Raw genomic sequence first — 12,520 nt, 5'->3', positions numbered from 1 at the left:
CCGGGCGCAAACTTTAGCGGCCGTCCGGCTGTAGCGCCCCAAACGTGGCTATACTGAATTTCTAGGCATGGATTTCTAGGATTCTGTGATTCTATGATTCTAGGATTCTGTGATTCTATGATTCCAGGATTCTAGGAATGTTTAATTCTATGATTCTGTGATTCTATTATTCTATGATTGTAGGATTCTAGGATTCTGTGATTGTAGAATTCTAGGATTTGGTGTTTCTATGATTCTGTGATTCTATGATTCTATGATTCTATGATTCTGTGATTCTTTGATTCTAGGATTCAGAGATTCTGTGATTATGTGATTCTATGATTCTAGCATTCTAAGCTTCTGGGATTTGGGGATACTCTGATATTATATAATTCTATGATTCTATGATTTTGTGATTTTAATATACTATTATTCTAAGGTGCTGTGTTTCTATGTTTCTATGATTCTGTGATTCTATTATTCTAGGAATCTGTGATTCTGTGATTTTTTGGTTCTGTGTTTCTATAATTCTAGGACACTAGAATTCTAGGATTCTGTGATTCTATGATTCTTGGATTCTGTGATGCTTGGATTCTCTGATTTTATAATTCTGTGATTCTATGATTCCAGGATTCTAGGATTCTGTGATTCTATAATTTTATGATTGTAGGATTGATTCTGTGATTCTAGGATTCTAGGATTCTGTGGGGGAGAAATTCAGTATTGCCACGTTTGGGGCGTAATACTCGAGTGGGCGCGAAATTTAGCGCCCGGCGCAAATTATCGCCACATACTGCTAAATTGACCTGCTTCGCCCCAGGAGGTGCTTGGAGCGCTAAAACAGGTGCTGCACGACTGTCTTAAGGTGCTAAGCCGGAGAAGCGAGGCGCTACCACCGAGGGCAGGTGCAGCGCAGGTGCGGCCAGTTAGCAATTGCACGCAGACACGCTGGCGCCAGTCAGCTCTTAAAGGGGAGGTTCGATCTTGGATTGCAGCCACACCCTGCGCATCGGAGCCGTGATTCTCGGCCTGGACAGACCTGCTGCCACATTCTTATGACTAGGAGCATGGAGAGGGCCAGGGAGCGAGTGCAGCGGTCCAGCGAGGGGGCCTTGCAGGTTCTGGTTGGCACGGTGGAGCGCAGGCGATCTATCCTGTCCCCGGACAGTGGCAGGAGGCCACTACCCAATGACTATCGCAAAGCTTGGAGGGAGGTGGCTCACAGAGTGACTTCCAACAGCATGGTGCCTAGGACCCCTGTGCAATGCAGGAAGAAGTTCAACGACCTCAGTCGGGTCGTCAGGGTGAGTACCCTTTTCAGAATCCTCTTCATCCCTGCATGTCAACCTCACTTTATGGCCAAAGGGTCCTGAAAGCCCCAATGCCTAGCCCTCATCCAACACCTATGGGCCTTTCATGAAACTCACACGCACATTCAGCACTTTACACACTGTAAGGGCTATTCCACCATGGGAGGCAATGCAGCCAAGATCAGGGCTTCACACTGTAAGGGCTGTTGCACCATGGGAGGCAGTGCAGCCAAGATCAGGGCTTCACACTGTAAGGGCTATTCCACCATGGGAGGCAGTGCAGCCAAGATCAGGGCTTCACACTGTACTCAGAGCCCATCCTTTCTCTTGCAGGGCAAGCTGGCCCATAACAGGAGGCAGCAGCAATGGATCGGGGGAGGCCGGCCTCACCTTCAAGCCCTCACCGATCAGGAGCAGCGAGTCCAGTGGATTATGGCAGGCCGGATGATTGGCCCCGTCGCCACTGGAGATGCCGACCCCGTTCTGGACAGCAATGGTAAGGTGATCACCTTTTTGACTTCTCTCCTTCCACTTGTGCCTCACACCAGCATCCTTTGCCACTATCGAACCAATACAGTGCATTGCAGCACTCATGCCTCCCTCGCTGCTGCCCTGTCCTCACGCTAAAGCCACTCTTGTACCTCCCTGCCTTCAGATGCTGATTCGCCAGGTGAGCAGGCGGCACCTCAAGCTGCCACTGTCAGTGATTCTGAAGGCAACGACAAGGAGGAAGCTGGACCATCAGTGCCACCCTCAGCCGAGGCAGCCCATGGCCATAATGGGGACACGTCTTCCCTGGAGGGGAGCAGGGGGGAATGCTCTGAGGAGGGTGAAGCTCCGGGGTCCAGCAAGCTGCAGCAATGCGGGTGCGGGGTGTAGGGAAGCTCGGCGGCCTTCTCCCCGGAGGGAGAGTCTGGCCTTCCAGTCCTGCTACAGTGAGCGCAGAAGAGGTGTGGCTCCTCGCTGAAATGCGCGCCCAGGCAGAGCACAGGTACACTGAGCTCATGGCTGCAGTGGCAAGGATGCCCAAATCCATTGAGTCACTGGCAGGACTTCAGCGCAGCACAGGCAAGGAGTGTCCAGGACGTCGGCGCAGCGCAGGCAAGGAGCCTGCAGGACTTCGGTGCAGCACAGGCAAGGAGTCTCCAGGACTTTGGCGCAGCACAGGCGGCTTCCACGCAAGTGCTTAGTGGTGTAATGCAGTCAGTGGCTGGTCTCATGCAGACGCAGATTGAGGCCATACGAGCACTAACTGCTGCCACCCTCACTGGATTGGGCACGAATCGCCAGGGCCTTTGCCGCACCGCAGCAGGTCAGCAGTCTGTGCTTCAGCAGATTGCTCCGCATGCTGCATTACTGCCCCGTGGGAGTGCCAGTGTGTCGTCCGACCAGGGAGTTCCTGTCCTCTGTCAGGATGGCAGCATTCCTGCTGCCATCACTGTCACTTCTCCACTGCAGCTGCCACCACCTGTAGGACAGACTGCTGCCACCCATGCAGAGTTGGAGCAGTCAGCAGCCGGACCCTCCATGCCCAGAGCTGGTCCAGGCCGTCCCTCAAGGCTGTGGTTGTTGGAGGTCATTCATCTCAGTAACATGACATGACTGCAGGAGTTCCTCAGGGCAGTTTCCTAGGCCCAACCATCTTCAGCTGTTTCATCAATGACCTTCCCTCCATCATAAGGTCAGAAGTGGGGATGTTCGCTGATGATTGCACACTGTTCAGCACCATTCGAGACTCGCCAGATACTGACGCAGTCCGTGTCCATATGCAGCAAGATCTGGACAACATTCAGACTTGGGCTGACAAGTGGCAAGTAACATTCGCACCACACAAGTGCCAGGCAATGACCATCTCCAACAAGTGAGATTCTAACCATCTCCCCTTGACATTCAATGGCATTACCATCGCTGAATCCCCCACTATCAACATCCTGGGGGTTACCATTGATCAGAAACTGAACTGGACCAGCCATATAAATACTGTGGATACAAGAGCAGGCCAGAGGCTGGGAATTCTACGGCGAGTGTCTCACCTCCTGACTCCCCAAAGCCTTTCCACCATCTACAAGGCACAAGTCAGGAGTGTGATGGAATACTCTCCACTTGCCTGGATGAGTGCAGCTCCAACAACACTCAAGAAGCTTGACACCATTCAGGATAAAGCAGCCCGCTTGATTGGCACTCCATCCACCACCTTCAACATTCACTCCCTCCACCACCGGCGCACTGTGGCTGCAGTGTGTGCCATCTACAAGATGTACTGCAGCAACTCGCCAAAGCTCCTTCAACAGCACCTTCCAAACCCGCGACCTCTACCACTTAGAAGGACAAGGGCAGCAGACGCATAGGAACATCACCACCTACAAGTTCCCCTCCAAGCCACACACCATCCTGACTTGGACTTGTATCGCCGTTCCTTCACTGTCGTTGGGCCAAAATCCTGGAACTCCCTTCCTAACAACATTGTGGTGTACCTACACCATATGGACTGCAGCGGTTCAAGAAGGCGGCTCACCACCATCTTCTCAAGGGCAATTAGGGATGGGCACTAAATGCAGGCCTAGCCAGCGATGCCCACATCCCATCAATGAATTTAAAAAAAAACGGCATCTGCAGACTCAGTTTCTGACACTCAGCAGCATTCCCCCAGCCTTGCTGCAGCCACTGTGGTCCCATTGCGGAGGAGCTGTAGGGTGGGAAGGGGCCAATCTCGCAGGCGAAGCAGATCACCCTCGAAGGGCAAAAAGTAGGAGGTGTGGCAAAATGCTGTTAAATGTTAAATTGATGGCCGAGGATTGTGGTAATTTTTTGGTTACTGTTTTGGTCATTGTCTCCAGGTTGTGAGAGCCAGTTATGTGTCTGACTGCTTTATTAGGGGTTTCTCTCTATTACTTTGTCATGTGGGAAGGGCACACAGTTTGTTAAATAAAGAAGTGTCTTTATTCAGAATGTGCATGTTTGCTCTTTGAACTAATTGTTGCCTTGACCGGTTTAGGGGTTGCGGAACGGTTCCATTCATGTTCTTTCAATGGCACAAGCCATTCCCTCAGAGGGGGCCCAGAACCGACTTGCAATAAGCTGCTGACGGACAGGCCTTGCACTTTGTGCCTCCCTCCCGTCTTGGTGCTCCACCTCCTCCTCCTCCTCCTCCTCCTCTGCTGGTGCTCCAATGTCTGGTGGCAGTGGCTGAGTCCTGAGGTTGCCAGGTTATGCAGCATGCAGCACACAACAACGAAATGGGAGACTCACTCAGGTGAGTACTGAAGGGCTCCCCCGCAATGGTCCAGACAGCGGAACCATTGCTTGAGCACACCGATTGTGTGCTCAATGATGTTCCTGGTCACTTGATGGCTCTCATTGTATCGTTCTTCAGCAGGGGTGCTGAGTGCATGGAGCAGGGTCATCAGCCAGGTGCACAGAGGATAGCCCTTGTCCCCGTGAAGCAAGCCTCCTGGGTGAGCCGGGGCCTCAAAAAAGTCTGCAACAGAAGTCTGGCGCAGGATGAAGGCGTTGTGGCTGCTGCTTGGAAAGCGGGCATTGACAGTGAGTATCAGCTGTCTGTGGTCACACACCAACTGTACGTTCAACGAATGGAACCACTTCCGGTTGCGGTAATCCTCGGCATTCTCTTGCGGCACCCGCAAAGCCACATGCGTGCAGTCAATGGTGCCCTGGACCATGGGGAAGCCCACTATTCTTGCAAATCCCAGTGCCTGCTCTTGCTGCTTGCCCGGGGTCATGGGGAAGGAAATGTACTGATGTCTCCTTTTAAAGAGGGCATTCGTGAGTTGACGGATGCAGCAATGCACCGCGAACTGGGAGATATTGGCAATGTCCCCAGTAGCGGATTGGAAGGAGCCGGTGGCATAGAAGTTGAGAGCCACTGTCACCTTCACTGCCACTGACAGAGACGTCCTGCTCCTCAGTTGAGGCTGCAGATCTGGCTGAAGCAGGTGGCAGAGCTCAGTGACCACCTCCCTGCTGAATCGCAGCCTCCAAAAACACTGCTCCTCAGACATGTTGAGGTATGAGAACTGTTGGTGGAAAACCCTGGGATGGTAAGACCTCCTGTGCCGACGCCTGTTGGCCCTCCTCCATCTGGCCATGATTGGCACTCTCTCTCGGCGTGTCTGAGCTCTCTCAATGTAATGGAGAAGCCCAACGTTCCCAGCCATTGCAGCCCCCATAGTATATGGCCACTCAAGGTTATGCCAGTGAAAAAGCAAACCAACTACAAAGTTCTGGGCCGAAGCCAAAAGTACCTCTGCAAGCGCTGACTCAATGCAGAAAGCTCTCTCTCTTTGTCTCTCTGCAAATCTCTCTCTCTCTCACAGAAGGAGTGGTCCAAAAATGGCTACCACAAAGAAGCCAGGAAGAGCCCCCTTTAAATAGCGCCCCCCCCCCAGCCCCACAGCGACTGGGAACCATTCCAGTCAACCAGTCGCTGGAAGCGACAGGCGGAAAGGAGGGGGGTGCCACTGAAGTTCCGGTTTGGGGCGCCCCAAGGGCATTGCACCATGAAATGACGTCAGGATCTGTGCACGCAGTTGAGTGGGCATTGCGGTTTTGCACCACCGCTAAATGTCCGCTCAATTTCGCGACAGGCACAGGTCTCACCGCGCCCGGGTGCTAGCCACCTCACACCCCACTTATCAGCCTCTTAAGGCACTAACGGGTGGCGCAAACAACTGAATTTCTTCCCCTGTGATTCTAGGATTCTAGGACTATATTATTCTATGATTCTAGGGTTTTAGGATTCTGTGATTCTCTGATTCTAGGATTCTACGATTCTCTGATTCTGTGACTCTAGGATACTGTGATTCTGTGATTCTGTGACTCTATGATTGTAGGATTATAGGATTCTATGATCTATGATTCTGTGATTCTATGATTCTGTGATTCTAGGATTCTAGGTTTCTGTGATTCTAGTATTCTAGGATACTGTTATTCTATGATTCTGTGATTCTAGGATTCTACGCTTCTGTGATTCTGTGACTCTAGGATACTGTGATTCTCTGATTCTATAATTCTAGGATTATAGTATTCTATGATTCTATGATTCTGTGATTCTTTGATTCTAGGATTTGAGGATTCTGTGATTCAGTGATTCCAAGATTCTGTGAATCTATGTTTCTATGATTCTAGGAATCTGTGATTCTATGATTCTGTGATTCTAGGGTTCAGTGCTACTAGGATTCTGTGATTCTATTATTCTATGTTTCTGTGATTCTGTGATTCTAGGATTCTGGGATTCTGCGATTCAGTGATTCTATGATTCTAGCATTCTAAGTTTGTGGGATTCTGGGATACTATGATCCTGATATTATATAATTCTATGATTCTATGGTTCTGTGATTTTAATATACTGTTATTCTAAGGTGCTGTGATACTATGATTCTATGATTCTGTGATTCTAGGATTCTAGGAATCTGTGATTCTGTGAATCTGTGGTTCTATGTTTCTATGATTCTAGGATATTAGAATTCTAGTTTTCTGTGATTCTATGATTCTAGGATTCTGTGATTCTTGGATTCATTGATTTTATGATTCTATGATTCCAGGATTCTAGGATTCTAGGATTCTCGCTTTCTGTGATTCTATGATTCTGTGATTCTATAATTATATGATTCTAGGATTCTGTGATTCTAGAATTCTAGGATTCTTTGAATCTATGATTCTGTGATTCTATGATTCTTGGACTGTAGGATTCTAGGATTCTCTGATTCTCTGATTTTGTGATTCAATAATTCTATGATTCTAGGATTCTGTGATTCGAGAATTCTAGGATTCTGCAATTCTATGATTCTGTGATTATATGATTCTAGGAATCTAGGATTCTAGGTTTCTGTGATGCTTTGATTCTGTGATTCTAGGACTCTAGGATTCTTTGATTCTAATGTTCCAGGATTCTGTGATTCTAAGATTCTGTGATTCTATGATTCTAGAATTCTGTGATTCTAGGATTGTGTGCTTAAGTGATTCTATGATTCTAACATTCTGTAATTCTGTGATTCTGTGATTCTGATAATCTATAATTCTATGATTCTATGATTCTGTGATTCTAGGAATCTAGGTATCAGTGATTCTGTGATTCTATGGTTCGGTGTTTCTATGATTCTAGGTTACTAGAATTCTATGACTTTGTGAGACTTGGATTCTGTGATTTTATGATTCTGTGATTCTATGATTCCAGGGCTCTAGGACTCTGTGGCTCTATGATTCTGTGATTCTATAATTCTATGATTCTATGATTCAGTGATTATATGATGCTGTGATTGTAGAATTCTAGGTTTCTGTGAGTCTAGAATTCTAGCATTCTGTTATTCTATGATTCTGTGATTCCAGGGTTTTAGGATTCTGTGATTCTAGGATTCTAGGATTCTGTGAATCTGTGACATTAGTATACTGTGATTCTTTGACTCTATTATTCTAGGATTATATGTTTCTATGATTCTATGATTCTGTGATTCCAGGATTCCAGGATTCCAGGATTCTATGTATCAATTATTCTAGGAATCTGTGATTATATGATTCTAGGATTCAGTGATTCTAGGATTCTGTGATTCTATGATTCCAAGTTTCTAGGATTCTGTGATTCTATGATTCTGTGATTCTATGATTCTATGATTCTAGGATTTTAGGATTCTGTGATTCTGTGATACTAGGATTCATGATTCTGGGATTCTAGGGTTCTGTGATTCTGTGACTCTAGGATACTGTGATTCTGTGATTCTGTGATTCTATGATTGTAGGCTTATAGAATTCTATGATTCTAGGATACTGTGATTCTATGATTCGGTGATTCTATGATTCTGTGATTCTAGGGACCTCTTATTCTATGATTCCAGGGTTGTAGGATTCTGCGATTCTAGGATTCTATGGCTTAGAAATTCAGTTGTTAGCGCCAGCCGCTAGTGCCTTAGGAGGAGGAGAATTGTGGCGCTAAGCGGCTAGCGACCGGGCGCGGCGCAATCTGCGCCTCTCGTGAACTTCAGTCAAGATCTCGCGGCGGCGCAAAACCGCAGCACCTGCTCAGATGCGCGTGCACATCCTGACGTCATTTCACGGTGCAACGCCCTTGGTGCACCCCGATCCAGAACTTCAGTGGCGCCCCCCCTTCTGTGCACCTGGCACCCCCAGCAACTGGTAGAGGGGAATGGTTCCCAGTTGCTGCGGGGTGCGGGGGGCACTATTTAAAGGGGACTCCAACTGTATTATAAGTGGCAACCATTTTGTGCCAATCCTTCTGTGTGAGAGATGGATATTTGGAGAGAGACAAAGGGGGAGAGCTTTCTGCTTTGACTCTGCACTCGCACAGGTACTTCTGGCTTCAGGCCAGAGCTCTGCACTTGGATTTAACTTCCAGTGCCATAGCCAAGAGTCGCCACATATAATGGGGCTGCAATGGGTGGAAATGTTGGCTTTCTGCATTGCATTCAAAGGGCTCAGAGACGCTGTGAGAGAGTGCCAATCATGGCCAGATGGAGAAGAGCCAACAGGCGTCGGCACAGGAGGCCTTACCCACCCAGGGTATACCGCCAGCAGTTCTCATATCTGAACATGTCTGAGGAGCAGTGTGTTCGGAGGCTGCGATTCAGAAGGGAGGTGGTCACTGAGATCTGCCACCTGCTTCACAGAGATCTGCAGCCACAGCTGAGGAGCAGGTCATCTCTGTCGGTGGCAGTGAAGGTGACGGTGGCACTCAACTTCTATGCCACCGGCTGCTTCCAATCCGCTACTCGGGACATTGCCAACATCTCCCAGTTTGCGGTACATTGCTGCATCCGCCAGGTGACCAATGCCCTTTTCAGAAGGAGGCATCAGTACATCTCCTTCCCCATGACCCTGGACAAGCAGCAAGAGCGTGCAATGGGATTTGGAAGAATAGCGGGCATCCCCATGGTCCAGGGTGCCATTGATTGCATGCATGTGTCTTTGCGGGCACCTCTAGAGAATGCCGAGGGTTACCGCAACCGGAAGTGCTACCATTCGCTCAACGTCCAGTTGGTGTGTAACCACAGGCAGCTCATACTAGCTGTCAATGCCCGCTTTCCAGGCAGCAGCCACAATGCCTTTATCCTGCGCCAGAATTCTGTGGCAGACATTTTCACAACATTTCCGGACCTCATATAAAAAACAAACACAACATTCCCTGCACTCATATAAAAAACAAACACAACAGTCTCGGCCTTCATATAAAAAACAAACACAAGCCTCGGCCTTCATGTATAAAAAAAACATTCTCGGCCTTCATATATAAACACAACATTTGGCCACACCTTCTACTTTTTCCCCTGCGAGTGTGAGCCACCTCGCTTCCACGAGTGGCCCCTTCCTGCCCTGCAGATCCTCCTCAATGGGACCCCAGTGGCTGCAGCAAGGCTGGGGGAAGGCTGCTGAGGGTCAGATGGTGAAATGGCAGATGCCCTTGGGGGACGGCCTGGACCAGCTCTGGGCCTGGAGGGCCCGGCTGCTGACTGCTCCAACTCTGCTTGGGCGGCAGCAGTCTGTCCTACGGGTGGTGGCAGCTGCGGTGGAGGAGTGACAGTGTTGGCTGCAGGAATGCTGCCAACCTGACAGAGCACAGGCACTCCCTGGTCGGCTGATACAATGGCACTCGCACGGGCCTGCACTGCAGCATGCGCAGCAATCTGCTGAAGCACAGACTGCTGGCTGCTGCGGCGCAGCGAGGGCCCCGACGATGCCTGGCCGATCCAGCGAGGGTGGCAGGAGTTAGTGCCCATGTGGCCCTGATCTGTGTCTGCATGACACCAGCCAGTGAATGCACGGCAGGACTGAGCACTTGGCTGGAAGCCGCCTGTGATGCAGCGAAGTCCTGCTGACTCCTAGCCTGTGCTGCCATGAAGTCCTGCAGACTCCTTGCCTGTGCTGCACTGAATTCCTGCAGACTCCTGGCCTGTGCTGCCCAGAATTCCTGCAGACTCCTGGCCTGTGCTGCCCCAATTTCCTGAACACTCCTTGCCAGTGACTCTATGGAGCCAGGCATCCTTGCCACTGCAGCCATGAGCTCAGTGTGCCTGTGCTCAGCCTGGGCACCTATTTCACCAAGGAGCCGCACCTCCTCTGCGCTCACCATAGCAGGACTGGAGGCCGCACTCACCCTCCGGGGAAAAGCCGCCGAGCTTCCACACCCCTCCCACATTGCTGCAGCCCGCTGGGCCCCAGAGCTTTACTCTCCTCAGACCCTTCCCCCCTGCTCCCCTCCAGGGAAGACGTGTCCCCATCATGGCCATGGGCTGCCTCGGCTGAAGGTGGCACTGATGGGCCAGCTTCCTCTTCCTGCTCCTCGAATTCAGAATCACTGACAGTGGCAGCTTGAGGTGCCGCCTCCTCACCTGGCAAATCAGCATTTGAAAGCAGGGCGGCACAAGACTTGCTTTAGAGTGAGGACAGGGCAGAAGGGAGGGAGGCATGAGTGCTGCTATGCACTGCATTGGTTCGATAGTGGCAAAGGATGCTGGTGTGAGGTGCAAGTGGAAAGAGAGAGGTCAGAAAGGTGATGACCTTACCATTGGTGCCCAGAACAGGGTCGGCATCTCCAGTGGTGACGGGGCCAATCAGCCGGCCTGTCATAATGCGCTTCACACGCTGCTCCGGATGTCTGAGCTCATTCAGGTCAGGACGGCCTCCCCCGGTCCATAGCTGCTGCCTGCGATTGTGGGCCAGCTTGCCCAGCAAGAGAAAGGACGGCCTCTAAGTACAGTGTCAAGCCCTGATCTTGCCTGCGCTGCCTCCCATGTTGGAATAGCCCTGACAGTGTCAAGCCCTCCTCTTGCCTGCACTGCCTTCCATGGTCGAATAGCCCTGACAGTGTCAAGCACTCATCTTGCCTGCACTGCCTCCCATGGTGGAATAGCCCTGACAGTGTCAAGCCCGCATCTTCCCTGCACTGCCTCCCTTGGTGGAATAGCCCTGACAGTGTCAAGCCCTGATCTTGCCTGCACTGCCTCCCATGGTGGAATAGCCCTGACAGTGTCAAGCCCTCATCTTGCCTGCACTGCCTCCCATGGTCGAATAGCCCTGACAGTGTCAAGCCCTGATCTTGCCTGCACTGCCTCCCATGGTGGAATAGCCTTGACAGTGTTAAGCCCTCATCTTGCCTGCACTGCCTCCCATGGTGGAATAGCCCTGACAGTGTGCAAAGTGCTGAATGTGCAAGTGGCTTTCATGAGAGTCCCATAGCTCTTGGATGAGGGCTGGGCATTGGGGCTTTCAGGTCCCTTTGGCCGGAAACTTAGGTGCACATGCAGGGATGAAGATGATAGTGGAAAGGGTACTCACCCTGACAACCCAAGTGAGGTAATTGAACTTTTTTCTGCATTGAAGTGGAGTCCTGGCAACCATGCTGTTGGTGGTCACCCTGTTTGCCACCTTCCTCCAGGCTTTTCGGTATTCGCTGGGAAGCAGCCTCCTCCCACTGTCAGGGAAGAGGACAGGTCGCCTGCGCTCCACTGAGCCAACCAGTAGCCTCAGGGCACCCTCGCTGAAGCGCTCCGCTCGCTCCCTAGCCTTCTGCATGGTCCTGGGCGTTGAACTGTTGAACCAGCAATGGTCAGGCCTAGCTTCAGGGCTGCAGTGTGCAGGGCGTGACATCCAAACAAATTGACCCTCCCCCTTTAAGAGCTGACCGGTGCCAGCGTGTCTGCCTTCAATCAGCAACTCACCACACCTGTGCTCTGCCCGCCCTCGGTGTTAGCGCCTCGGCTCGCCAGCTTAGCGCCTTATGATAGTCATGCAGCGCCTGCTTTAGAGCAGCAGCAACCTCTTGGGGTGATGCAACTCAATTTCGGCGAAGATGGCGCTAAGTTGCGCCAGGCGCTAAATTTAGTGAACGCCCGGCTGTAGCGCCCCAAAAGTGGCGATACTGAATTTGTAGGCTTATGATTCTGTGAATCTGTGCCTTTAGGATACTGTGGCCTAGAAATTCAGTTGGTTGCGCCAGCCGGTAACGCCATAAGAGGGGTATATTTCCAGCGCTAGGCACTTAGCGCCCGGGCGCAGACCGGTCTGCGCCAATGCCCAAATTCAGTTGACATTTAGCGCCACTTTGCGCCCGCTCAGCTGCGCGCGCAGCTTATGACGTCATTTCGTCGTGCAACGCTGTTTGTGCGCCCCAAACCGGAAATTCAGTGGCGCCCGCCCAATGTGGGCGTGGCGCTGCTAAGAACTGTGAAGTGGAACGCAACAAAGGCCCTGCGGGCCTCGGGGAG

The sequence above is a fragment of the Somniosus microcephalus genome, chromosome 1 (assembly GCF_052327205.1).
Source record: "Somniosus microcephalus isolate GS21.2 chromosome 1, FLI_Smic_1.0, whole genome shotgun sequence".
Taxonomy (NCBI): Eukaryota; Metazoa; Chordata; class Chondrichthyes; order Squaliformes; family Somniosidae; genus Somniosus; species Somniosus microcephalus.
The sequence above is the reverse complement of the archived record's forward strand: the minus strand, read 5'-3'. Positions refer to the sequence as shown.